Consider the following 24,068-nt stretch of genomic DNA (forward strand, 5'->3'; position numbering starts at 1 on the left):
GTTCTATCTATCTATCTGGCTTAAAGGGTCTCTGGCTAGCATCCAGGCCATAAAATAAAATAAAAAATAGAATTGACAGGTAAAACCTATGCTGGTGCAATCTGTAAAATGCTTCCACTGGTCAACCCCAATAAAAAAGTCCGGATTATGGTAGGCTTGGGCTTTGCTTTACAAAGCTGAACTTCGTTTTAATAAACAATAACAAAGGCGCAGAGGAGCTGACCATGAAGCTTATAACAAGCGTGTCAGTCAGACTCAAAGGCGATATAGAAACCTTTATTTTAATGTGTACTACGCCACGACGTTCACTTCAAGCAATTCTTCGCTATTTTATTTACACTTCCAACCTATTTTTATCTAAAATATTGCTCATATTTCTAAACTTCGTGCCCACGGGATTTCATGGAACGCGACTGCCACAATGGGTGCTCATGCCTGTCTTTTTTGCACCGTCTATTGAACAAGTGATCTGGTAGCATCAAAGCAGGCCTCGTGACACTGAGGCTCTCCCGAGGCTTGAATCGAGGTAAAGAGGACAAATGGCAGGTGTAAACAGACGCACTTAATAAACAATTAGTGCCTTGGCCATTTTCTGTTGTATCAGATTTGTAGAGTGCCTAAATGCTGGGGGCAAAAGAGAGAGTAATATAGTTACGATAATGATAACCTGACCGTTTGAAAGAGAAGGGTTAGGCAAGTTTGGTACTTTAGCAAGTGGGTCAAAAACTACTTTAGAATGTATTAAGGTTATGGAACTTTTCTATGGACATCATAAAATAAATGCTTGAAAATCTTGAAATCCTAATTTTCTCACCGGACCCTTGTAAGGATGTTCCAACAATTTATATATTTATTTATTTACGTATTGGTGCACAAAAAACAAAAATAATGTATAAATTGAGGACTTAATGCCTAATGGTATTCTCTACCAGTCAACCATCGAGCCAAACAGAAACTTGTAAAAATGGTGCAATGAGAAAAATTTCTTAACAAGCTATATGATTAAAGCCTCAGTAAAATCGCTAACTTTTTGACCCAAGTAGACAAAAGCGCTTGTCCAGAACGCTGTCACATTTATTGCGTTTACATATGCCTTATTGAGGGTCTTGTGTAAGACATTTATAACATATTTACTTATTCATTTATTTATTTCCTTAGCTAGATTATTGCCTCTCAAAAATGTCAGCATTTTTTTTTATTCAAGTAGACACGCTTCTCTTAATAGTTATAACAGTATTTTTAATAGTTAGGTAAAGTTTAAATGTAATAAAAGCTATGATGGCATGTCTTGACCGGGGTGCAGCTGGCAAAAATTCAAAATAAACACAGGTTCCATTAGAATACTTGCAAGTTCTATCATGAGCCAGACGAGCTTCGATGTGAAAGTTTTGTAAACTTGTTAAACCAGATACTGCTAGCAGTGCAGTGATAATGTACAGTCGCCATCAGATAAGTATATCGGAGCGGCCGAGGTGCTCAACAATATCTGAACACGCACTAGAGTGCGCGATAGATCGCCTTGACGATAGAGGCGTGTTCAGATATTTGTGGCCACCTTGGTTGCTCCGATATATCTGATAGCGACTGTACTTAGAACGAAAACTTACAGGATTGTGTAAGTGGCGCTTATTCAATTAACTTTAAATAATATTACCAGAGGTAATTCCGCGAAAATCTAAATTTCGTTATCTTTCTCTCTATCAGTCAGTAGGTACCTATGCAAGAGCGATAAAGAGGCAGATAGACATTTCGATTTTCACAGTAGGCCCCATAGCTGTCTAATTTCCAATACCTAACAGTACAGTCGAAGGCAAAAATATCGATCCGACAAATGGCTCAAAAATATGTGAACACGATTTTATTGTCTAAGGTGTAAGAGCGTATTCATATTTTTGAAACTTTGGGAATGTGTATATATTTATGCTTTTGACTGTACATATAACGTACTTACCATCGTCGACTGTTACAGACTATATACGTAAACCGTATTACAAAGACATAAGGGCTTAAATTGTGCCATTTTCAACCAAAAGGCTACTTATTGTCGGTTGTCAATAAGGTGCTATTTCCATAAAGCTTTAATTTAAAATCAACCTTATTGATAATCGACAATGTGGTACCTTTTAGTTGAAAAAGTCACAAATTGTTAGTAGAGTGTTGGTGTTAGTAATAGTTCTTTCGTTTCACTGACTAAGAGGCCCGGAGTTCAATAACTCATTGAGGCCAAGTGTTTTCTTTTAATGTGGCCGTATTGTACGAGTAACGAGTAACTTAGCCGATAATGAATAGAATACAAATACCAGCTTTTCCATTCACAACATGTCTTACTCCTCTTTAGTATTGGGGGATACGTATTTCTTGATTCGGAAGAAAAAGGGGAATGGAATCCGAGCCGCCTTGACACTTAATAGGAAACTTGATTCTGATAAGGAAAAAAATAGATTCAAAAGCTATTTGCAGTATTTTATACGTTGCCAGGTTAAGAGTATAGTGAACGACCGCTTCGCCATATAAACGTAGAAATTACCTATTTTCCTCCCTGGATCTTGACATTATACATATTGTTTTTTTAGAGTTGAAAAATTAGGAGCGAAAAACAAATTCTATAGAATTTATTGAAAATCGAAATAACTATGGTGAGTATGAGGAAAATGGGGACTACGATTGTATATGGAGAAGCGGTCCCGTGCCATTGTCCACTTTCCTCTTAAGTGTTTATGCTTTCTCAGAGGTTGGACTTGTATGGATATCCAGCGGCAAACTGGAAAAAAATGAAACTAAGGGCCCAGAGACCGGAGAGCATGACGTAGCCGAAATAGAATCTACACGTGTTCGACTAAATTTTTTATACGGACAAGGAACGTGAGGTTATAGAAGTCACATAGATGCCTACATAGAACTAGTTACGCAATCTTATTAATTCTAACATAAGAAAAAATATATTGGCATGCTATGATACTTTAGGTTGCTGTTGTCTTTTAGGAAAAACTTGTCTAGACGGTATTTTTTGGCGTAAATTTTCCCTTGTCATTAGCGTTCTACTGATTTACTGGGATGTGAACAAAAAACGCGGTATAACAATAGGAAGTTATGCTAGGTTTGAATCGTTAGTTGAGCTATGTCATTCTGTTGCAACTTGCATTGAAATCTAGCTGTATGTCTCTTATGAGATGTGTACGGACGGGTATGTCCATGTAAATATATTTTATAACTACAATTTCTACTAACGGTTACACATTAACTGTTATAAACTAGTTGGTATCATGTAGAAATTGCGTGCGTTATATAAAGACGCGTTAATAGTGGCAGAAAGAGTTACATTGGTTGCGTAAGCGACGGTAGCGTACTTAGCTAAGCACAAGCAGGCAGGGATGCGTTACCATTAGATGGATATCTCACATTCACTCTAAGATACTATTAGAATAAAATTATAATATGATGCTACATATTTCAGTTGTAGGTACTGTAACATTACTCAACCTTAGTCTAATTGTACAACAATGATAAAAAAAAATTTATTAAGCATAAACGTCTGCATAAGATAACACAATGACACAGTGAGTTTTTCCATTTTTCCTGTATTTCTAAGCTTTGTGACCAAAAGTTTATTTAAGTATCAATTAATAATCAAAACCATTGTGCTTTTTGGTTACTTATGGGTTTTTCTCTCATATTACAAAAAAATTGCCTCTGAACTGCATCATTCAAAATAGTCACACTAAAACATACTTATTCAATCATTCGTACATACCAACAACCACACAACGTTCTCATCATTTTAGAATATATGTAAAGTTTTCTACTTTTACTAAAGGTCGATTTAATGCATGGCTGATAGTATTAAATTATATTATGCCATAATAGACATGTACAAAGGACCCTTTGCCGGCAAAGGTGCAATATTAGGACCGACATAGTCGTTACAATGATAAGACGGGATGCAAGCTGCAAAAGTAACAATGCGTGTAAATAATTTGCGTCACTTGCGTTTGTGATGGTTTGACAATAAAATTGATGGTAATGTTTCCATAAAAAAATATATGCCAATATGATTTATTCTGGCTCATTTACGCAATCTTGCGTAGATCTTGATCTAGTTTTTATTTTAGAAGCAGTCGCGAATGTAGAATAGACAGAGTAAACAGAAAGCAATGTTGTTTTTGTAAATATTAAAATTGTTGGCGAACACAGAGACAGATTTCTAGATTTATCTAACATTGTCAGTTTTTGTAACAATCTCTAGCTCTACCAACCCTATCGGCGATAAGTAAATCAATTTTAAATAAAGACAAAAAATTATGACTGAACAACAAACTCTGAACGAACCTAATAATCATCTCAATGGTAATGGTTGGTTTTAGCACGGTCATTAACAGAGGTGGGCAAACTAGAACAATGATGTCATTCGTGCACAACACAAGGCACATTCCATAAAATATTTATAAACTAGCTAGCTCGCGGTCCTCAGAAGACAACTGAACTGCTATTGTCTATTACAACACCACACCACAATTAACACAACATTATTATTATAACACCACAATTTTATTGTACCTATGTTTTCACAAATAAAAGTATTCTGGTTCTGATGATTTTTCAAAAACAAACTCGTTATTGTTCAAAGGTACCTGTCCACTTATTAACAAATTTTTTTTTTAAATGAACATATCAAAAATCATCAACATGTCATATGGATCATCTTCCAATGAAGGCCCGTATCCAGATCATCATCAGAAAAAGACACACAATTCAATATTTGGAAAATGATTGCTCAATAAACAACATGCATTTGATGTTTTTATATGAATATATTATTTTATTTATATACACAAATCTAAAAACTGAAATAAATGTCATATACTGAAGACAAAGTGACCAAGCCCGTCGGTGGCTGAAGCTGGATTCGAACCGGGTGTCTTAAGCTAACGCGGCTGTCGTCCTGATCCTGACCACTACACCACCCGGCCAACCTTAAATAAAAAGACAAATCAAAAAATATTTAAATAATAACATAACTTGATTTGTTCCGTAGTCGAAACTAAAAATTAAGTTTAGCCAAATTCTACGATTACCGGGTTGGAGCCATTAAGTAATTATTTACACGCAGATTTTGGCTTGCGGCGCCGGCGGTTGCTGGCACGCACGAGGTCGGGCTCATAGTTCTTAATTCGCCATTTAAAAACAACCAGTGCCCACTTTCGTAACATAACTTATGCTAACGTGCAGGTGGCTTGCAAGTCGCAATTCACACGAATAAGATGAACTGCACGCGTTACCTAGGTTATCGTGAAAATATGTAATTAAAAGCCTTAAAGGTCATAACTAAAAGGTCTATACTTTCTCTCAGTCAAAACGTGTGTCATATCGTTTGATATATCAAGAAAAGAAATGAAATTCAACTACCGCATTTCGATAATAAATCACGTAAAGTAAAGCATTTCGGGAGAACACAGTCTCATTTCGTTCTACAGGTGTTGCAAAAGACTGCTTTGCTTTGCTTTTTCCGAGTTTTTGTATGTGGTCTGCTATCCTCTTGTTTACGATGTGATTTACGCATTATGTCCTATAATGTTGACAGAGTGACATAACAAGTGACCACCGAATATTACACATTTCTTGCCCAAACATTTACATATCCAAACTTGAAGACTAAAGGTAAACCTGCTGAATATATAATCAAGTTTTAACAAAATATCAGTGGGTCATGTTATAAATTGTTATTATTCTGAATGGCGAGGAGATAAAAACGATTACAAAGCTCGGAACTGTTCTTCCCACAGGTTACAAGGCATTCGCTTTCCATTATCTTAATATGAACCATATTAGCGTGATTTCGAATTATATTAGTAAATATAAACATCTCAAGATATAGTGCTTACAGCGATTCTTTGAGTTGGCGGATGATCTTTGATCGAATGTGTAGGTATGTAACATGTTGGGCTGTGTGCGAATCGTTTTGAAATACAAAAGGATGTGAATGATAAGATAATGGGCAACAGAGAAATATGGAAGGAAAAGACTATCTGCGTCAACCCCAAGTAGGTAAAAAGGCGAGCGAATGATGGTTCTTTGAGTCGGCGTCTGGTAAGCGTTTGGATGAACAATCGAGAGCTTGTGTTAACAATCCGCATATAGCAATTAAAGTCCTAATGACTCTTTTTGTCGCAGTTTGGCTATATCATTATGTCTTGGACTGTGTATACTTGTTTGAGCCACTTCTGAAATTAATTTTATACTAGGACGGTTTGGTTTAGGCAGGGCGCATTGTTTGGCCAGGTTTTGGACTGCTATAACCTATGAGTCAATGTTTATTGGTAGAGAATGCTTTTAGGCATTTAATCCTCTATTTGTACCTACATGCATCTACATAGTGTAAAGGATTTATTTAATTTCCATACAGTTTTCCTTCAAGTCCTTCAACATAAATTCTGAATGTAGCCAGGGTTCAAACCTACTACATAATTATATTTTGAGTCTCGCGGTTAGTCAACTCTGCTATCGCAGCATAACTAGAATTTTATTTTATATTATACATTACAGCGATATGATCACATTTGCGATGAGACGCCCGTCTTCTTCACGTTCCGCATAACTTCATTAGAAATTCTCTAGAAATCTGTTCACAACCCGCGCGCCCGGCAACAAATATTTACATCGTGTTTAGGTTAATTAACCGAAAATTAATATGACACGGAAAGAAAAGATAATCGTGCTATAATTTAAAAATTTGCATCGTCAAGCGATATAAATATTGAATACAAGGCAAAAAAGATGACGATAATCGCTTGGAATTATTAATTTATACAAAATGCAACCAAATAGTGAGCGCGAGAGATATTTAATTCATTTTTCGAATATAAATTGTCACATAACAAAACGACTCTACAGCCGTTTGTCGGCCACACAGCCTGTTAGGAAGGTAATACAAACAAATTAGAATAATAATTGAGAAGATAATATAAACATTTCTTCAGATTTAAGTTGGTACCTACATATATTTAAAAGTAAATCTGTTGTGTTAAGGTTTTCCAACAATTGTTGTTACATGTTGTAGGTCGTTGCTGTAAAGACCGGAGCCACAAATTGGTAGAAAACAAAAACCGTGAAAATGAAACGGTATTTAATGAACAATGTCTTCCTGCTAAACGTTATTTTACTGAGTAATACCGAAATTCCAATTCAGCGTGCATTCTACTGTGACATAACACGTGAAACACGTTGAACATAATAGTTACTGTACTTAATCACCAAATTATGATAACTGTGAGCTAACTTCTGATTGCTAGTATAATTTTGGGATTCCATACCTATCATGCAATCTTGTGCGTGTTGAAACGCATAGCGCAGAACTATGTTGATATGGCAAGCGTTGTTTATAAAAGAAGATAGCATTTCATAGAAAAAAATACTTATTTTCTTTAAACTTTTAAAGAGAGGTCAGCCATATATCAAATGCCAATATTTTCGGTTCGGTCTTACAGTAAATAGTGATATAGATATTCGCTAGATAGAAAATCAAATACATAATAAATGGATATTCTTATCCAAGGCTCACCTCAGTCACGGGTACTCCTTCAATTCCTTCTTAAATCTTGGAATCTCTTTTTTAGGACGCAACCGGGCATGCCAGGGATGATAAGAAGCAAGTCGGTATCATATTTAAAAATAATTTTGGTCGAATTTAGGTAAAAAATCGATCAATTACTATTACCTGAAGCTACCGCCATTACAGCCATTTTTAGTATTTAAATAGTCCGACGGGAGTTTTGTAGTTAAAAAAGACAATATGAGTTTCTTTTTGTACAAAAAACATGATGCGTTTTTAATTTTTATAATCCCCAAATGTGGTTTAAGTCTCGAGAAAACGTCCTTAATAATACAGTTAATAAAGTTGGTTGGAACTGTTGGAAGGAAGTGTGGCTTGAGCCACGATCTTGGAACCGTGCCATGCATTTAAACTCGCTTGTACGGGAAGTGTCTTTCTTTACGTACCTAACCTATACGTTTAAAAGGACATCCATAGCCAGATTACGCGATAGATTTCTAAGTATACGGAAGTAGTTGCCTTTCTAAATTTTATGCAGAAGGCATTAATAGGATTGAAGATTATTAGAAAGAAAAGCCTAGTAAATTCTAACGATTTTCATTCGATGATAACATGTTGAGTGTTGACTGGCTTATTCTCTAAAAAATAACTGTAACATTCAAATACGAAGTAATACGAACACGGTACGCTTGTCATCTGAATTAACATATACGTACTTGAAAGTTTCATATGGGTACATTGGGTAGGTATATCAAGAGGTAGGTTAAAATTAACAATGATTTTAATAGATTTATAAATTAAAAGTAGTGACTAAAACATAAACAAGTCTTGCTGCAATCACTTGTGTAAAAAAGATCTGTAGGAATCTATGATTCCTTGTCAGCCTTTAACCGCAACGGTACCGCAAGTATTAAATAAAAGCGCGATTAGACCGTCGTATCCAGCGTTCTGCGTTATTATTATCGCTCACAGTGCAGGGACGAATCGATGACCCAGGGGAACCAGTAAAAGTGCTCTTCGATTAACAGGGATTTTGCCGACTGTTGTCAATGGTTACACTACTGGTTACACTACTGTTGTTAATGTAAAATGTAATATCCAAGGTTTAAAGCAGTAAAGCAAGCAATAAAGCAAGCAATAAAGCAATAAAGATTTTATTTATTATTATTTACATTACAGCTGGCATTTTTTTCCCATTTGATTTCAGTGGTAGTAAAAATTTAGAACTATGTATTATGTTTTCCCAGTTGCTACCACTGGTAACTGATAGGAAAACATCGCAGTAGTTAAACTCACGTAATCTCCCCGTCCCCCATCACGTCATTGCCTCTCCACTCGGGAACCTACCCAGGAATTAGCTACTAAGATTTGTTCCATTAGTGTGTCCAGTAAAAAATTGTGATAACAAATGGGAATAACTAATTTCTTGAGGTCACGACACTGGTTCCTCCAAAAATTTGACTCCTTTGCGCTCGCGCAATAATGTGAATACATGGTTCCGTGCAATCATGTATGTCTAACGGTGCTGACGCTACGCTTCCACGGCGACTTGATACTGTCACTGAGGAACATGATGTTTTGATCGTTTCCTGTCTCAAACCGGTCACTTAGAACGTTTACGTAAAGCGTTTATTAAGTATGCTGCAGCTACTTGTTTTTTCTATGGATTTAGTAGAGATATGTCACTTTTAGACACCGTTAAAAAGGCGAACGCTATGTTATATTTTATGTGATAAGCGCGACACGGTGGCGATGAATAATTATTTTTTGTGTTTTTATCTCCCCCATAACTTTGTAGAGGTAGTTGTTTTTTTATGAATTTACGAATAATTTATACATTTTCTAGATATCATAAATGAACCCGCAAGCCCTAAATGGTAGTGTAGAAGTAGTTCTGTACCTACTACTTAGGGTCTTGGTGTAAATTGCTGTCACCGCAAACATTAACTGTAATCCTGATTATTTCCTGAATGCCTTAGGTCGGAAACTTAGAAGCTATTTGCTTATGCATTTAGCTGGTTTTCTACCAGTCCCTTTCCAGTCAGAAAGTCTCCCCAGACTTTCTTTCCTTTTCAAGAAATCTTTAAATAGTTACCATTACCAAAGATATCAAAATATTATGTTCTTAAATCTTTTCTGCTTTACCCTAATAGTTGGGTATAAGAGTACTTTTTCTATTACCATTAAATGTTTAAAAAAATTAGCTAATAATCGGTCACTAACCCACCTGTTTATTAATATGAATCATTACATATTGGAACTAATATGAAAATTGTTTAGGAAGAGCATTAAATCAACACAGGGCTGGTTTTGTACCTACTTTTGCTTGATCGGTCTGATTTCAATTGTCTAATTTCATTTTCTTCAAACATCCAAGCAAGTGTCCATACCTGTTTACTTATATTTGTAGAAACTGCATTAGCTGCAACGTAAACAAAAAGTGATGTGTAAAGAGAAAGTTCATGTCTTCGTTTTTGATGATGAAAAGACAGCCAAACAGCAAAGTCCGATACATTTTCCTAGACATAAAAACAATGATACCCATACAGCAGGTGTATAGTGATGCAGATCAAAATCTTACCGGATTTTTTGACAGAATAAACTATACCTGGATCCTGAATCTTAAAACACTGCAATTTGGCGATATCGCGAGTTGTAAGAGTAGATATCTGACCTATGTATGTTTTCTAGCATAACGAAGATAAAAAGTCTCCTGCGTTGTGGTGCGACGTCTGTTAATTTTCCTTACAGATTGCTGTGTAGTTTCTGTAGCTAAAAAGATACGGTTTTCGTAGCTTAAATAACTACCTATTTATTATCCAAATGTTCAGTTATACCTAGTTTTATTATGTCTTAACCTACATCAAAATATTATAATACCAACTGTTAGTAGGTAGGGTCGATGAAATATCAAAAAACAAAAGACTGTCTAATAGATCGTGCTACATGCAATGAAGCGCGAAATCAACAAATGGCGCTTGAAGAACCGTCAGCGGTACATGATGTAACTGAAATAACTGTAATGATCAAGTGATTTTTATTTTGTTACGTCAATTATTATAGTGTTTAGGCTTGTTATAATGCGCCGAAATTAGGTGCATGATCAATTTATCGCTTGAATACAATACGTATGTTTAATTGGACCTAAACAGGTGTGTATCTAATTCCGCAATGTTATTTGACAGGTTGTGATACCGCAAAATTACATGACATGGCACAGTGGCCGCCCATACTTTTTGAATTGTAACTGCATTTTTGCAAGTTTTACATTTTTTTTATAATATTGTGAGATAAGTCGCTATATCATGATATTAACACAAGCTGAATTTGCCACCAGATTGTTGAAACAACTGTTATAACTTTATAAGCAATTAACTACAAAAGTATAAGCTTAACCAATAACTTACTTTACCAAGAAAAATTATTACCTAATTTTTTAAACTAAATACGTAATAGGTACATGGTAAAATAAAATTGCCCACAATTTGTAAATGCTCAACAAACTTGGAAGGTAAGTACAATACATACCTAACATGCAATTTTTAATGCAACAACGGCTAACCCAGAAACTTAAACAAAACAGTGTGCTAATGTTGACAATATAACTACCACGTTCCAAATGGGTCAGAAGGCAATATTCGTAACCATCATTAAAATGGTTGCAGTAATTATTGTATAGCTGCGGATGAGAAATCTCAAGCAGATTTTGGTGCAAAATGCAAATTGTACATACTTCAGTATGTTTCTATGGCAGAATTTGGATTTAGAAACTATGAGTACGCTGTACGCTACGCACTGGGGCTTGCTTACTTGAGTGAAGTTGAGTGCATAGGGTAAACCCTCCAGTGAATGTAAACGTACCTAATGGTATTAAGGTCGTTTTTTGTGATTCTGCACAGAAAACGATTCAGATTCATTTAGCCAGTACTGTACTGGAAACCAAATTTCTATAATAGTCCAATTACTAGATTTTTCATGCCTATGTAGGGTGACTGCTATAGTTATTGGCCACTACATAGTAATTGGCCACTCCTAACAAATCAAAAAGAAACAAGCAAAAATAAGTCTTAATGTTAAGAGTGGTCAATTGTATTGGCCAATAACTATAACAGTCACCCTATGAACAGTACAGTATAGACTATAAAAATGTGGGTTGTTCATTTATAAGATTTCTACTAATCCTATGTATGAACAATGTTAAGACGAACAATGCAATGAGAAGTGTATTATTTTAAGGATTATTTGCTGAGCCGGTCCCTTTCCCTTTTCATCAAATGCACGTTATTTCTTTTTTTAAAGATTGATTTTCTTGTTCTTATTAATATGTAACATGTTTCTATGTTATTGTTGAATAACCATAAAGATATGAACGCTTACTAAAATAGAGCTGGAAACGTTTGTTTTTAGGGTTCCGTACCCAAAGGGTAAAACTATTACTAGGACTCCACTGTCCGTCTGTCTGTTTGTTTGTCACCAGGCTGTATCTCATGAACCCTGATAGACTAGACTAGACAGTAGTACAGACAGTTGAAATTTCACAGATGATGTATTTTTGTTGCCGCTAAACAACAAATACTAAAAAAACAAGTTAAATTTGTACGGAACCCTCGGTGGGTGAGTCCGACTCGGACTTGGCCGGTTTTTGGTTAAAAATGTTTTTTATTGTTGATTAAAAAGATCTAAATAATGTTCATTCACTGGATTCTGCGGTGTTCATTCACTAGTTTTTATCTTCATAGTAGTTTTTCATAAATTATTTTATTAAACTCAAAAACTATGAAAATAATAAAAAATCGCAGAAATTACATTCTTATTTACTATTTGGCATCTTGTGCATGTTGATTTGACTTTAAAACTTGAGCTTAACTTTTTGTGCTATGTTAACGTTTACTTTCCACATTTTTTTGCTGGAAACAATTGGAACAAATTTGGCTTTTGTGCAAAATTACATATTTGGTTATTTGCTCCTTTAAACATGTTTATGTGCGATAGTAACATCGGCGACCTGTTTTTAAATTGAATAGAGTTTACCTCAATGTAAGTTAAACTCTATCAATACCTCAATGTAAGTTAAACTCTATCAATGAATAACTTGCGCAGACGGCGGCCAAGAAATCTCAAACAGATGTGATGCCAATGCAAATTTTCGAGAGAAAATATCCATATCACTGACAGGTGTGTGAGACGTGACAAGACTAAATTTATTTATTTAGGACATTATTATGTAGGTAGGTTTGTATGTAGGCTGGACTGATTTATTTAAAGTTAAACAAACCTACTCGAACAAAGAGTTTTCCTCGATGTCGCCCGCCCTGCCGCCCAAACGGGTTGATGCAGTTTACGTGAGAAGTAACGTTAGATGTTAGATTGCCATCAAGAAGTTGTATTAGGAATCCATAGGGTTTTTGCCAATTTCTTTGACCTTTACATGCATGTTTGTGTATTATTATGTTTACATATCTACTTATTTATTTAATCTTTATTGCACAATACATGATGGTACAAATGGCGGTAGGCATTCTCTACCAGTCAACCAATAGGTATTTTAAAGTAAATGAATTTATAACCAAGACTATACATGAATATAAACTATATTTAAACCTAAACATATACTTAATACAAATAAACATACATACATACATATATATATACTTATCTCCTTTTTTCGTTATGTTTCTTTTTGCGTTATGTTCTGGAAGCCAATGTCTTAAAAGATTTAAAAGTAATTAGAAAATACATTGTTAGGTTTGCTTGCATTAGAAAGTGCCCTTTAATCGCTTGAGCTATCGGCATTATTATCTAGGGTTTATAAAAGTGCCTTGCCCTGTAGTTTGCGCAGACGACTTCATCGATATAGAGTCGAATTTTAGCTTCCTTAGAACTAAATAGTTTGGTATTTATTTACACAGGTAGCGTGTTACTAACTAATTAGTATAGGTCATATTTAACGAGGTATGACGAGCCGGAAACCAACACCTAATGGCTCCTTTACACGATGGCCCAGCGCTGGACCAGCGAGATGGCCATGCGATGGTTGAGAATACGCACTATGGGATGGGCCACGTGTAGATGCGTACGCACCATCGCTGGCCCACTACCTTTAATGTGCGAATGAAAAATCGACACCGTGGTCATCCCATCGCCATCCCGCCGCGCCATAAGCCATCAGACACCATTACCCTCTCTACACGCTGGCCCATCGCGTAGAGCAGCCATAATGTATGTAGCTATGTTAGTTGCATAAACATATGTATAGTTCTCTACAAATATAAAAATAAATTATTGTAGGTAGTTAATTAGTATGGTATGAGTGAAACGGTTGTAGGTAATTTGTAATTACAGACGAATCAAATAAAAAAAGTAAATACACAATATTATTCACCTTAAAATTTGGTTTAGCAGTTGCTTTATGTTACTCTATGTTGAACTCTCATATAATGAAAATTACCTAAACCTGCTTCAAAATACCGTAAGCTTGGCTACGTAGAGATAAACTTTTGAGGCCAACATTCGGTAGGTAACCCGTTGTTAAAACAGCTGGTCAAATACTTAATTAGGAAATCAAACATATACTTACACAAAAATAACAATCCAGCCGCACCTAAGCGGTATATTAAGTATCCAATTTAAGAATAGTACGCACAATCCTTCAAGATCCAATCAGTTCAGCTTATAAAATCACAGCACTCGCCACTATTCAAAATTCTTTACAAAAAAACAATATTTCGGTAACGGACAAATTTCAAATTTGAATATAGAAGCACCGAGTGCGCGCGCGCGTCCGAGCAAGCGCGAGTCTACTTTCGAACTGAGTCGAGATTTGCCGAAGCAACGGACGGCCGTTGCCTTGCAAGGAATGCTGCAGTGCAACCTGGAACCGCTTGTCCTCTTTATATCAGGAATGCTTGTCTTGAAATCTATCTACACACATGTTTATATTATCTATATATACACTTTTTCTTAGTCGTATTCTTCATTCCTGAAGAACGCGTCCCTTAAATTTTGTTGAGCTTTGCAGAAGCTGTTTCCATTTTTGCTACTTATAAAACCGGACCCGCGATGAAGAGATCACATAGTAAGATACATTTTTGATACATTCAAGGACGAGTCAAATAAAAGACGGAAACGGAAGGGTAGAGAGATTTTAGGATGCAAGTTGTAAATTACAGACCAAGACAGCGGAAGGCTCAACACCTGCCGCTTTACATTCAATAAATGGGTGCATTGTTTTTGCAATATATTTTCGTGTGCTACTCGTAGTGTTTTTATTTTGAAGTATAAGTACAAATAGTATTAATTTGATCTGTGATACTATGACACCTACAGTCAGTTATCAGATCAGAATTGGCCAACGTAAAAACATATTCAAAATTACTAGGTACTAGTACTACAACTACAACAAGCTTAAAGAGTAAGCGAGCATCCACCAACACTTAGCGAGGCAGGTAGCTAAGCTGTGTTCGATGAAAATTCAACTAGGAGCGCAAATGAAACCAATGGAAACGCATCTTCTTACTCTTACCCCTGTTACATCGCTCAACATTATTTTCTCTATTAATTATTTTTGCAGCGTAAGTTAGGTAAGCTAGCGACTGAATTTAATTTAGGTCGCATTAATTTGCTCTTCAAGATTTGATGATCATTCATTATATTTGGTGTCGGAATACAATTTGAAATGCATGATTAAAACAGCTGGTACTTTTGCAATTTTAGACCTAAATTTTTTAGTATGAGGAACTACTTTCCAGCTCTGACGGCCCTGCGCGCGCACGGCTTCTCGCAGTTGCAGAACAAGAATCCGGCCAGTGGCTGCATGCCTATCCCTCCCCCCCCCACTGGTACATATCTAGAGCCGGATACTTTACGTTTAGCCGTAAGTCTTAGATTAGGGGTAAAGGTCTGCGCCCCCCACAGATGCCCCTGCGGCGCAACCGTCGATGTGCTTGGACACCACGGCCTTTCTTGTCAATTAAGCGCTGGTCGCCTCTCCAGGCACGCTGCCCTGAACGATATCATCCGCCGTTCTCTTGCCACCGTCAACGCGCCGGCTATCCTTGAACCAAACGGCGTTTTGAGGGACGACGGCAAGAGACCGGACGGTATGACCCTGGTCCCGTGGAAGATGGGACGGGTGCTGGTCTGGGACGCCACATGCGTCGATACACTAGCTCCGTCCCATCTACCAAGAACCTCGTTCAGGGCTGGGGCGGCTGCCGAGGCGGCTGAAGGCAAAAAGTTCGCTAAGTACCGAGGTCTCGGCCCACAATACCACTTTGTGGCATTTGGTGTCGAGACACTGGGGCCGTGGGGTCCAAGCGCAAAAGTTCTTTTTAAAGAACTTAGCAAAAAGCTCGTCGACGCAACCGGTGACCAGAGAGCTGGCGGCTTTCTCTCGCAGCGCATAAGTATTGCCATTCAGCGAGGGAATGCTGCCAGCATCTTTGGCACAATGCCGCGGGGGCCTTATTTAGATGTTTTTTAATTAAGAGTAGTTTTGTTTTTTAATTTTTTTTTTTTTTTTTTATAAGTTGTTATTCTTATGAAATAAAACTATGAAAACGGATTATATCGCGTATATTGAATTTATAATACATCCCGACGTTTCGAACTCTTTACAGCGTTCGTGGTCAACGGGTGACTGAGGAAAAATTACAAAATGCAAAAATACCCACATACTAAAATAATGAACAATCATAGACTACAAACTTTAAGGCTGGTTGTACATGCAAAATCGGTTCATAAGGCTAGTTATACACTATAATTATTTTTCAAGTAAAGATATATATATATACGCGATAAAAAAACTATGCCGGCTCCAACCCTACACCACGGACCCGAGAAGATTTAATTCCCTCCTAAATTGTAGGAGGGTATCCCAATATGGGACCGGCAACAAACTCGGCGGGACACATCTTTTCAAAACATCAGAATGTCCAGCATCATCCAACACTACGGTCTCACAGTCTATGTCTCGCTTGCTCCTTTATCAGGTGGACTACAGGATCCCAAGCTGGTGGTAGAGAAAAGCCATCTTCCCTATTAAAGTTTGGATATTTCTTAATCTCAATGGCCTCGCGCAGCATTCTGGGTATGTAACGCTTCTCCTTGGCAAGAACCAGAGGCTTATCAAACTTGATTGAGTGATTGGCTTTATCCATGATGTTAGCGACGCTCTAACACGACAGTAGATGATTCTAAGTTAATTTAAATCGAATAGTTTAAGATTGTATTCTTAATAAAGATTTTATCGTTTAGGTAGGCAAATTCGCTCTAGATTGTTATTAGTTCGTAAGTAACATGTATATACGCGTTATTTTATAGCCTAGGATTAGTTATGTATCTAGGTTTCATTCGATTTCATAAGAAAAGGTCAAATTATTTCCCTTGAATTCCTAATCCCATAGTAAAAAGAGTGAGATAAAGCATTAGAAAGAGATTAAAATGTAGATTCGTTAATTGGCTCACGAATTATAGCCAATCATAAGAAAATGTAGACAAGGATAGGTAAGAATGAGCAGGACGCACGATCAACTTCCCATTGGTCACACAAAATCCGCCGAGCATTTCGATATCGCTCAGATTTTACTATGGAGTTAGTACGTTCGATCAAATATCACGTAAATTATAAATATCCGACCATAATAATGTATGTAGAAATCGTAGAGAATAATATCGTTTATCGATCAGTGCAGGTACTATTGTCATAGGCCTAGCCAAAGTATTGTATTCGGCCAGCGAAAGGGCAAAAAACCCGCGCTATTGTCCTCGACGCGAGCGGACAATAGCTCGTATTGTGTGAGTATTACCGAGCAGAACAGAAGAGATTCGCTAATCGAGTAGCCTAATGGTTTAGATGTTAGGATACATAAGTTTTAATTCGATAATTACGTGATTAATTAAGTAAACATAATGTAAGCGATAACGAGATAACTAAAATCGAGGCGATGACGGCCGGATAGCGTCATTAGCCAATCAGAGCCCTTCGAATCGAACGAATGGAAATCGATCTTATCTCCTTATCGTAGGAGCTTTCCTTTTCTTAAATTTTCGTATAAATACAGGGAAGGACGACTGGGAAAGCACAGTATCGGAAAAGCAGCTTCTACTATCAAAAAGTCCTCAAGAAAACCTGAAGAAGTTTAAAGTGCTCAGTCGTTCTACTCTCAGTTACCGTGTTAGGAGTATTTTTATACCTTGTACCGCGATTAATAAAAGTCAGTTTTTACAAGTGTCGTAATTAGTTTAATTCGAATTCGTGGATAGTTATCCTGGTCCTTCGAGGGTGAGTCGGCGTGGGAACGGACACGTCTCGGCAGTACGAGTGGCGGCGGCAGGGCGTGCCAGCGACCAGACTCTACAACTGAGCTCCGGAGGCTATAGTGCGTCGCGGACTGCATTATTTTCTGGTCCTTCGAGGAGCCGGATTTCCTGTCAGCCCATCGAGACGTCGTGTTCAAGCCCATGTCTCTCAATATGGTAAAAACGAGGTCGAAGTCAGCGTCGCGGATCGACGAAGACAGGCAGCGCTTCCTAGACGAGGGCGCGGCGGCGGCTCAAGCGCGTGAGCTCGCCCGCGTAGCTGCAGAGAGGGCCGGAGGCGCCGACGCGGAGCGTCTCTCCCCTCCACCTGCCGAGTCGACCGGCGCAGAAAGGACCAATCAGCGCGCTGCGAGTGCCGAGCCGCTCGGCGCAGCGGCCGCGCTACCACCGATCGAACCCAGGTTTGGGGACTTACCGAGGCCACCGAGGTCTCCATCGCAAGATACAATGATGCTGTGGAGCAAGGATCTCAAGAAGCGCTTACGGCGTCTATCGAGACCGACACCGATACCGTCACGTCATCCGAAGACAGTCACCAGAGACTATACGACGTCACAACCGCAGGTAACTCCTAGGGAGGCAAGCACCCCGTATGCCCCTACCCGCTCTCATTCCGTGCGTTCGTGTGCGAGTACTATCGTCGAAGCCAGAGTCTCCCAGATCGAGTTGGAAGCGGACGAGCGGCTAGCGGCGATCAAGAAAAAGGAGTTACAACTCGAAGCCGACTTAATTCGTAAGCGGCTAGAAACCCAGAAGCTGCAAATACGTGCAGTAGGTAGTACGACCGACGCGGTTTCCGATCCAGACGACATCGAGCCGCAAAAACAAAGAAGAATCCTTAAGTGGATGGACGAATCGCAGGACAAGACGCGAACCGAGCCCGTCAAGTCCAACAAAAGGTTAGCCAACGAGCCACCGCCAGACTACGACACTCCCAGGCGACCTACGCAGGCGGAGCGGCATATTCGACGTCGCTCACCGAGCCGCGAGGATCGTCGGCGATCGTTATCGCCACCGGACGAGCCCCGTACGCCGCACACGGCACGTACGCAGCTCACGAACGAAGGTACGGTTGCGGAGTCTATGCTGCAGTTATTCGAGAGAATGCAAATGGCGGCTCGTCCGGCACCGAAAGATATATTCGAGTTGCCCCACTTCTACGGCGATGTAAGTGAGTGGCGAAGTTTCTACAATACGTACACCGAGACGTCGAAGAGATACAAGTTTACGGACTACGAAAACGTCGCGAGACTGCGTATGGCGTTACGCGGGGACGCGAAGACGTGCGTGTCACACGTCCTATCGACCGCTACGAAACCAGACATGATAATGCGGATATTGAAGAAGCAGTTTGGCCGAAGCGAAGTGCTTTTGGACAAGGCGATCGAAGATTTGCGAAGACTGCCGCAGTTGGGACCGAGCGCGAACGATCTCAACACTTTCGCAATCAAGATTATGAACATAGTGTCAACAATCATAGACGTCGACCGAAGACACTATGCCGATAATCCGATGCTCATACGAGAAGTCACGGACCGATTATCGCCTCATTTACGCAGCAGATGGTGCGACTATGCAGCCAGGCATCGGGACATCGACAATCCGGAGATTCTACAACTCGCGGATTTCCTGATGGAGGAGAGCGAGCAAGAGATGTCGTTCTGTCACGCTCGCGCGGCCCCGAGGCGCGCGCAGACCCCGTATGCACCGCCGCACGCGCGCGCGACCGGCGCTCGACTGACTGCATCCGCGCCGCGCTACCCCACTCCGGCTACCGCGAACGCGAGCCGCTACGCGATTGGCCCGAAAGTCACGTACGCCGCTCGTCATGTAAACGTCGCGAAGTCAACGTGCCTGTATTGTGGGGGCAATCATTCGACACCGGACTGTCGTAAGCTCGCCACACAGAGCATAGGCGCGAGATGGAAATGGGCGAAGCTGAACAGGATCTGCTACAGATGTATGGACGCGAAACATCTCAAGATTCAATGTAAGGCGAAAGCGTGTGGAGTGGCAGGCTGCCCGCACGTGCATCATCGATTACTCCATGCTGACCCGATGCAGGAGCCAAACGAAGACACTACAATGGCGGTAACTCTGTCTGCGCAACGAGCGGTTGCCCCTCCGAGAGTTACGTCATCGGTCGAGCCAGCGGCGAGAGCGGAGCCGCGGCCCTCAGAACGAGAGGACAACGACCCACGCGTGTACGTGTCATCGACCCCGAACTATAACGTGCTGCTCAAGGTGCTACCTGTTACGGTAACAGGCCCGAAAGGTACAGTTCAAATTTTTGCCTTTTTAGACGACGGATCGACGCTATCAATGATAGATCAAGATGTCGCGGACGAGATAGGAGCAGTGGGCGAGGACGAGCCCCTCTGTATCCGCGGAATACGCAATCTGAAGCATACATCAATCACGCAAACGGTAAAGGCAACAGTGAGATCTGCACGAGGAGGCACCGCACACGGGATCGTCGTAAAAACAGTAGAAGGTTTGGGAATCAGATCGCAGTCGCTCAATAAAGCCGAGTTAATGAAGTACGAGCATCTCGCAGACCTAGGAGACGAGTGCTACACAGGTACGGGAGTACCACAGATGCTGATTGGAGGTGACTTTAGTCATTTAATAACTCCCATGGAGATAAGGCAGGGCGGCGAGGACGAGCCGTGCGCGATGAAGACTCCATTGGGATGGGCATTTTTCGGAAGAATGCCGCGTATAATTCGTACCGTCGAGCAAACAGTCATGCATTGTCGTACCGACGACGAAGACTTGAACGAGCAAGTGAAGAAACATTGGTCGATCGAGGCGCTTGGAGTAACACAGAAAGAAAATGTAAGTCCGAGCGATCAGCGAGCCATCGACATATTCAACGCTACGGTACGCAAAACTACACGAGGCAAGCCGACGAGGAAAATCGACATCGACGACGATTGGTATAAAGGCCCGCCATTTCTACGCCGACCCGAGGCGGAGTGGCCGAGTCAAAATATCACTGAAAAACCGAGTGAAGACCTCCCTGAAAAGAAGTCTAACGTGAAGGCGGAGACCACGCTGACTACGACTACATCGAGACCGGACCCATCGAGCGTGTTACCGGACATACGACGTTTCAGTAACTACGATCGACTAATCAACTCTACAGCCTACGTGTTGCTATTCGTAGAAAAATTGAAAACGAGAAATAGAAGACTACAGCTTCAAGTAAGTCACATTAAGCGAGCCGAGCATATGTGGCTACAAAATAGTCAGCGGAGGAGCTTCCCGGACGAGATACGAACACTGAACGCGGGACGAGAACTGGAGAAGAAATCGAGATTATACACTCTAGCACCCGAGCTGAGCGATGACGGCGTGCTACGTATGAAAACCCGCTTAGGTAGCGCTCCAGTCTTGTACTCATCACTGCATCCTGTTATATTAGACGGAAGGGATCCATTTACCAGATTAATGGTCCTACGAGCTCACAGACGATCAGCGCATATACATAACGAGGCCGTTATAAATCAATTGCGTCAAAATTATTGGATTTTGCAGTTACGACCGACCGTGAAAGCTGTGGCGCGAGATTGCGCGCTGTGCAGGCTACGCCGAGCCTTGCCGCGCGCGCAACCTCTTGGCGACCTACCACCCGAGCGACTACAGGCTTACCAGAGGCCATTCACCTACACCGCGCAAGATTACCTAGGTCCTATGTACGTGACCATAGGCCGACGACGAGAGAAGCGCTGGGTGTGTCTGTACACATGCCTAGCAACACGAGCCATACACTTGGAAAGCGTATACAGCCTGTCAACGGACAGCGCACTCCTCGCGCTACGTCGCTTCGCAGCGAGGCGAGGATGGCCGAGCACCATGTATAGCGACAACGCAACGTGCTTTAAGGCCGCATCGAACGAGCTGCGTGAGGCCTACCGACAATGGCTTCCGCAACTACAAACCTACGGCGTGCAACAGCGAATGAATTGGAAATTCATTCCCCCCGGCAACCCCTCGGCAGGCGGAGCTTGGGAGCGCATGGTGCGCACCGTGAAGACAGCAATGCTCTATACATTCAATACTAGAGCCCCGAAACCCGAAGTTTTCGAAACTATATTGACCGAAATCGAAAATATCGTCAACCGAAGACCGCTTACACACGTCAACGTAGACCCGGACAGCGAAGAAAGTCTCACACCGGCACACTTTCTTTTGCTCCAAAACGCTAACCTACCGATGATTGGAGCCTACGATGAGAACGAGACGAGACAATGGAAAGCTGCCCAGGCGCTAGCTGACCACTTCTGGCGGCGCTGGACGAAGGAATACTTCCCACTTCTGGCACCACGCAAGTCGTCCGATGACGGAGGGCGACAGATCCAGCCGGGAGATGTGGTCATCATATCCGAGCCGAACGGACCACGTAGCGTGTGGCCCAAAGGAGTCGTCGAGATCGTCTACCATGGACCCGACGGACGGGTTCGCTCCGCAGACATCAGGACGAGGCACGGGACGCTACGCAGGCCAACCTGTAGGCTTGCGGTCATCGCGTCGCAACCCAGACACCAGGAGTCTTCGACTGCGGGGACAAAATGTTAGCGACGCTCTAACACGACAGTAGATGATTCTAAGTTAATTTAAATCGAATAGTTTAAGATTGTATTCTTAATAAAGATTTTATCGTTTAGGTAGGCAAATTCGCTCTAGATTGTTATTAGTTCGTAAGTAACATGTATATACGCGTTATTTTATAGCCTAGGATTAGTTATGTATCTAGGTTTCATTCGATTTCATAAGAAAAGGTCAAATTATTTCCCTTGAATTCCTAATCCCATAGTAAAAAGAGTGAGATAAAGCATTAGAAAGAGATTAAAATGTAGATTCGTTAATTGGCTCACGAATTATAGCCAATCATAAGAAAATGTAGACAAGGATAGGTAAGAATGAGCAGGACGCACGATCAACTTCCCATTGGTCACACAAAATCCGCCGAGCATTTCGATATCGCTCAGATTTTACTATGGAGTTAGTACGTTCGATCAAATATCACGTAAATTATAAATATCCGACCATAATAATGTATGTAGAAATCGTAGAGAATAATATCGTTTATCGATCAGTGCAGGTACTATTGTCATAGGCCTAGCCAAAGTATTGTATTCGGCCAGCGAAAGGGCAAAAAACCCGCGCTATTGTCCTCGACGCGAGCGGACAATAGCTCGTATTGTGTGAGTATTACCGAGCAGAACAGAAGAGATTCGCTAATCGAGTAGCCTAATGGTTTAGATGTTAGGATACATAAGTTTTAATTCGATAATTACGTGATTAATTAAGTAAACATAATGTAAGCGATAACGAGATAACTAAAATCGAGGCGATGACGGCCGGATAGCGTCATTAGCCAATCAGAGCCCTTCGAATCGAACGAATGGAAATCGATCTTATCTCCTTATCGTAGGAGCTTTCCTTTTCTTAAATTTTCGTATAAATACAGGGAAGGACGACTGGGAAAGCACAGTATCGGAAAAGCAGCTTCTACTATCAAAAAGTCCTCAAGAAAACCTGAAGAAGTTTAAAGTGCTCAGTCGTTCTACTCTCAGTTACCGTGTTAGGAGTATTTTTATACCTTGTACCGCGATTAATAAAAGTCAGTTTTTACAAGTGTCGTAATTAGTTTAATTCGAATTCGTGGATAGTTATCCTGGTCCTTCGAGGGTGAGTCGGCGTGGGAACGGACACGTCTCGGCAGTACGAGTGGCGGCGGCAGGGCGTGCCAGCGACCAGACTCTACAACTGAGCTCCGGAGGCTATAGTGCGTCGCGGACTGCATTACATGACATGCTCACAGACAGCAGACCTAGGTCGACGGTGCCTGACATCAGCTATGTGTTCCTTCACCCGAGTGGAAATGCTCCGTTTCGTCTGCCCGACATATGATAGGCCACACTCACAGTCCAGCCTGTACACTCCTGCAGTCTGTAGAGGGGTATTGCATTTTACAGGCCTCAGGAATTGTGACATCTTCTTCATTGGCTTGAAATATGTTTTTATAGAAGCACGCTTCAAGATGTGGCTGATCCTGTCCGTGACCCCCCTGACAAAAGGCAGAATGGCAGGCCTGCGCTCAACTGTGGGGATCTTAATGTGGGACCTCTGGTTGACCCGCGGTATCCTGAGCTCGTTTGCCTGGAGCGCGCGCCTGGCATGCATGGGGAATTAT

General features: G+C 40.6%; 1 protein-coding gene across 1 annotated transcript in view; it reads right to left on the bottom strand.

The window, feature by feature from the left end:
- LOC134747895 (uncharacterized) overlaps positions 1-14,370 on the bottom strand; it is a 58,694-nt gene extending 44,324 nt beyond the window's left edge. Inside the window, exon 1 of the mRNA XM_063682573.1 lies at positions 14,124-14,370. The gene's annotated coding sequence lies outside the window, so the exon portion shown is untranslated. The remainder of the gene's footprint in view (positions 1-14,123) is intronic.
- Positions 14,371-24,068: the final 9,698 nt, after the last annotated feature.

Source organism: Cydia strobilella, chromosome 15 (assembly GCF_947568885.1).
Source record: "Cydia strobilella chromosome 15, ilCydStro3.1, whole genome shotgun sequence".
NCBI lineage: Eukaryota > Metazoa > Arthropoda > Insecta > Lepidoptera > Tortricidae > Cydia > Cydia strobilella.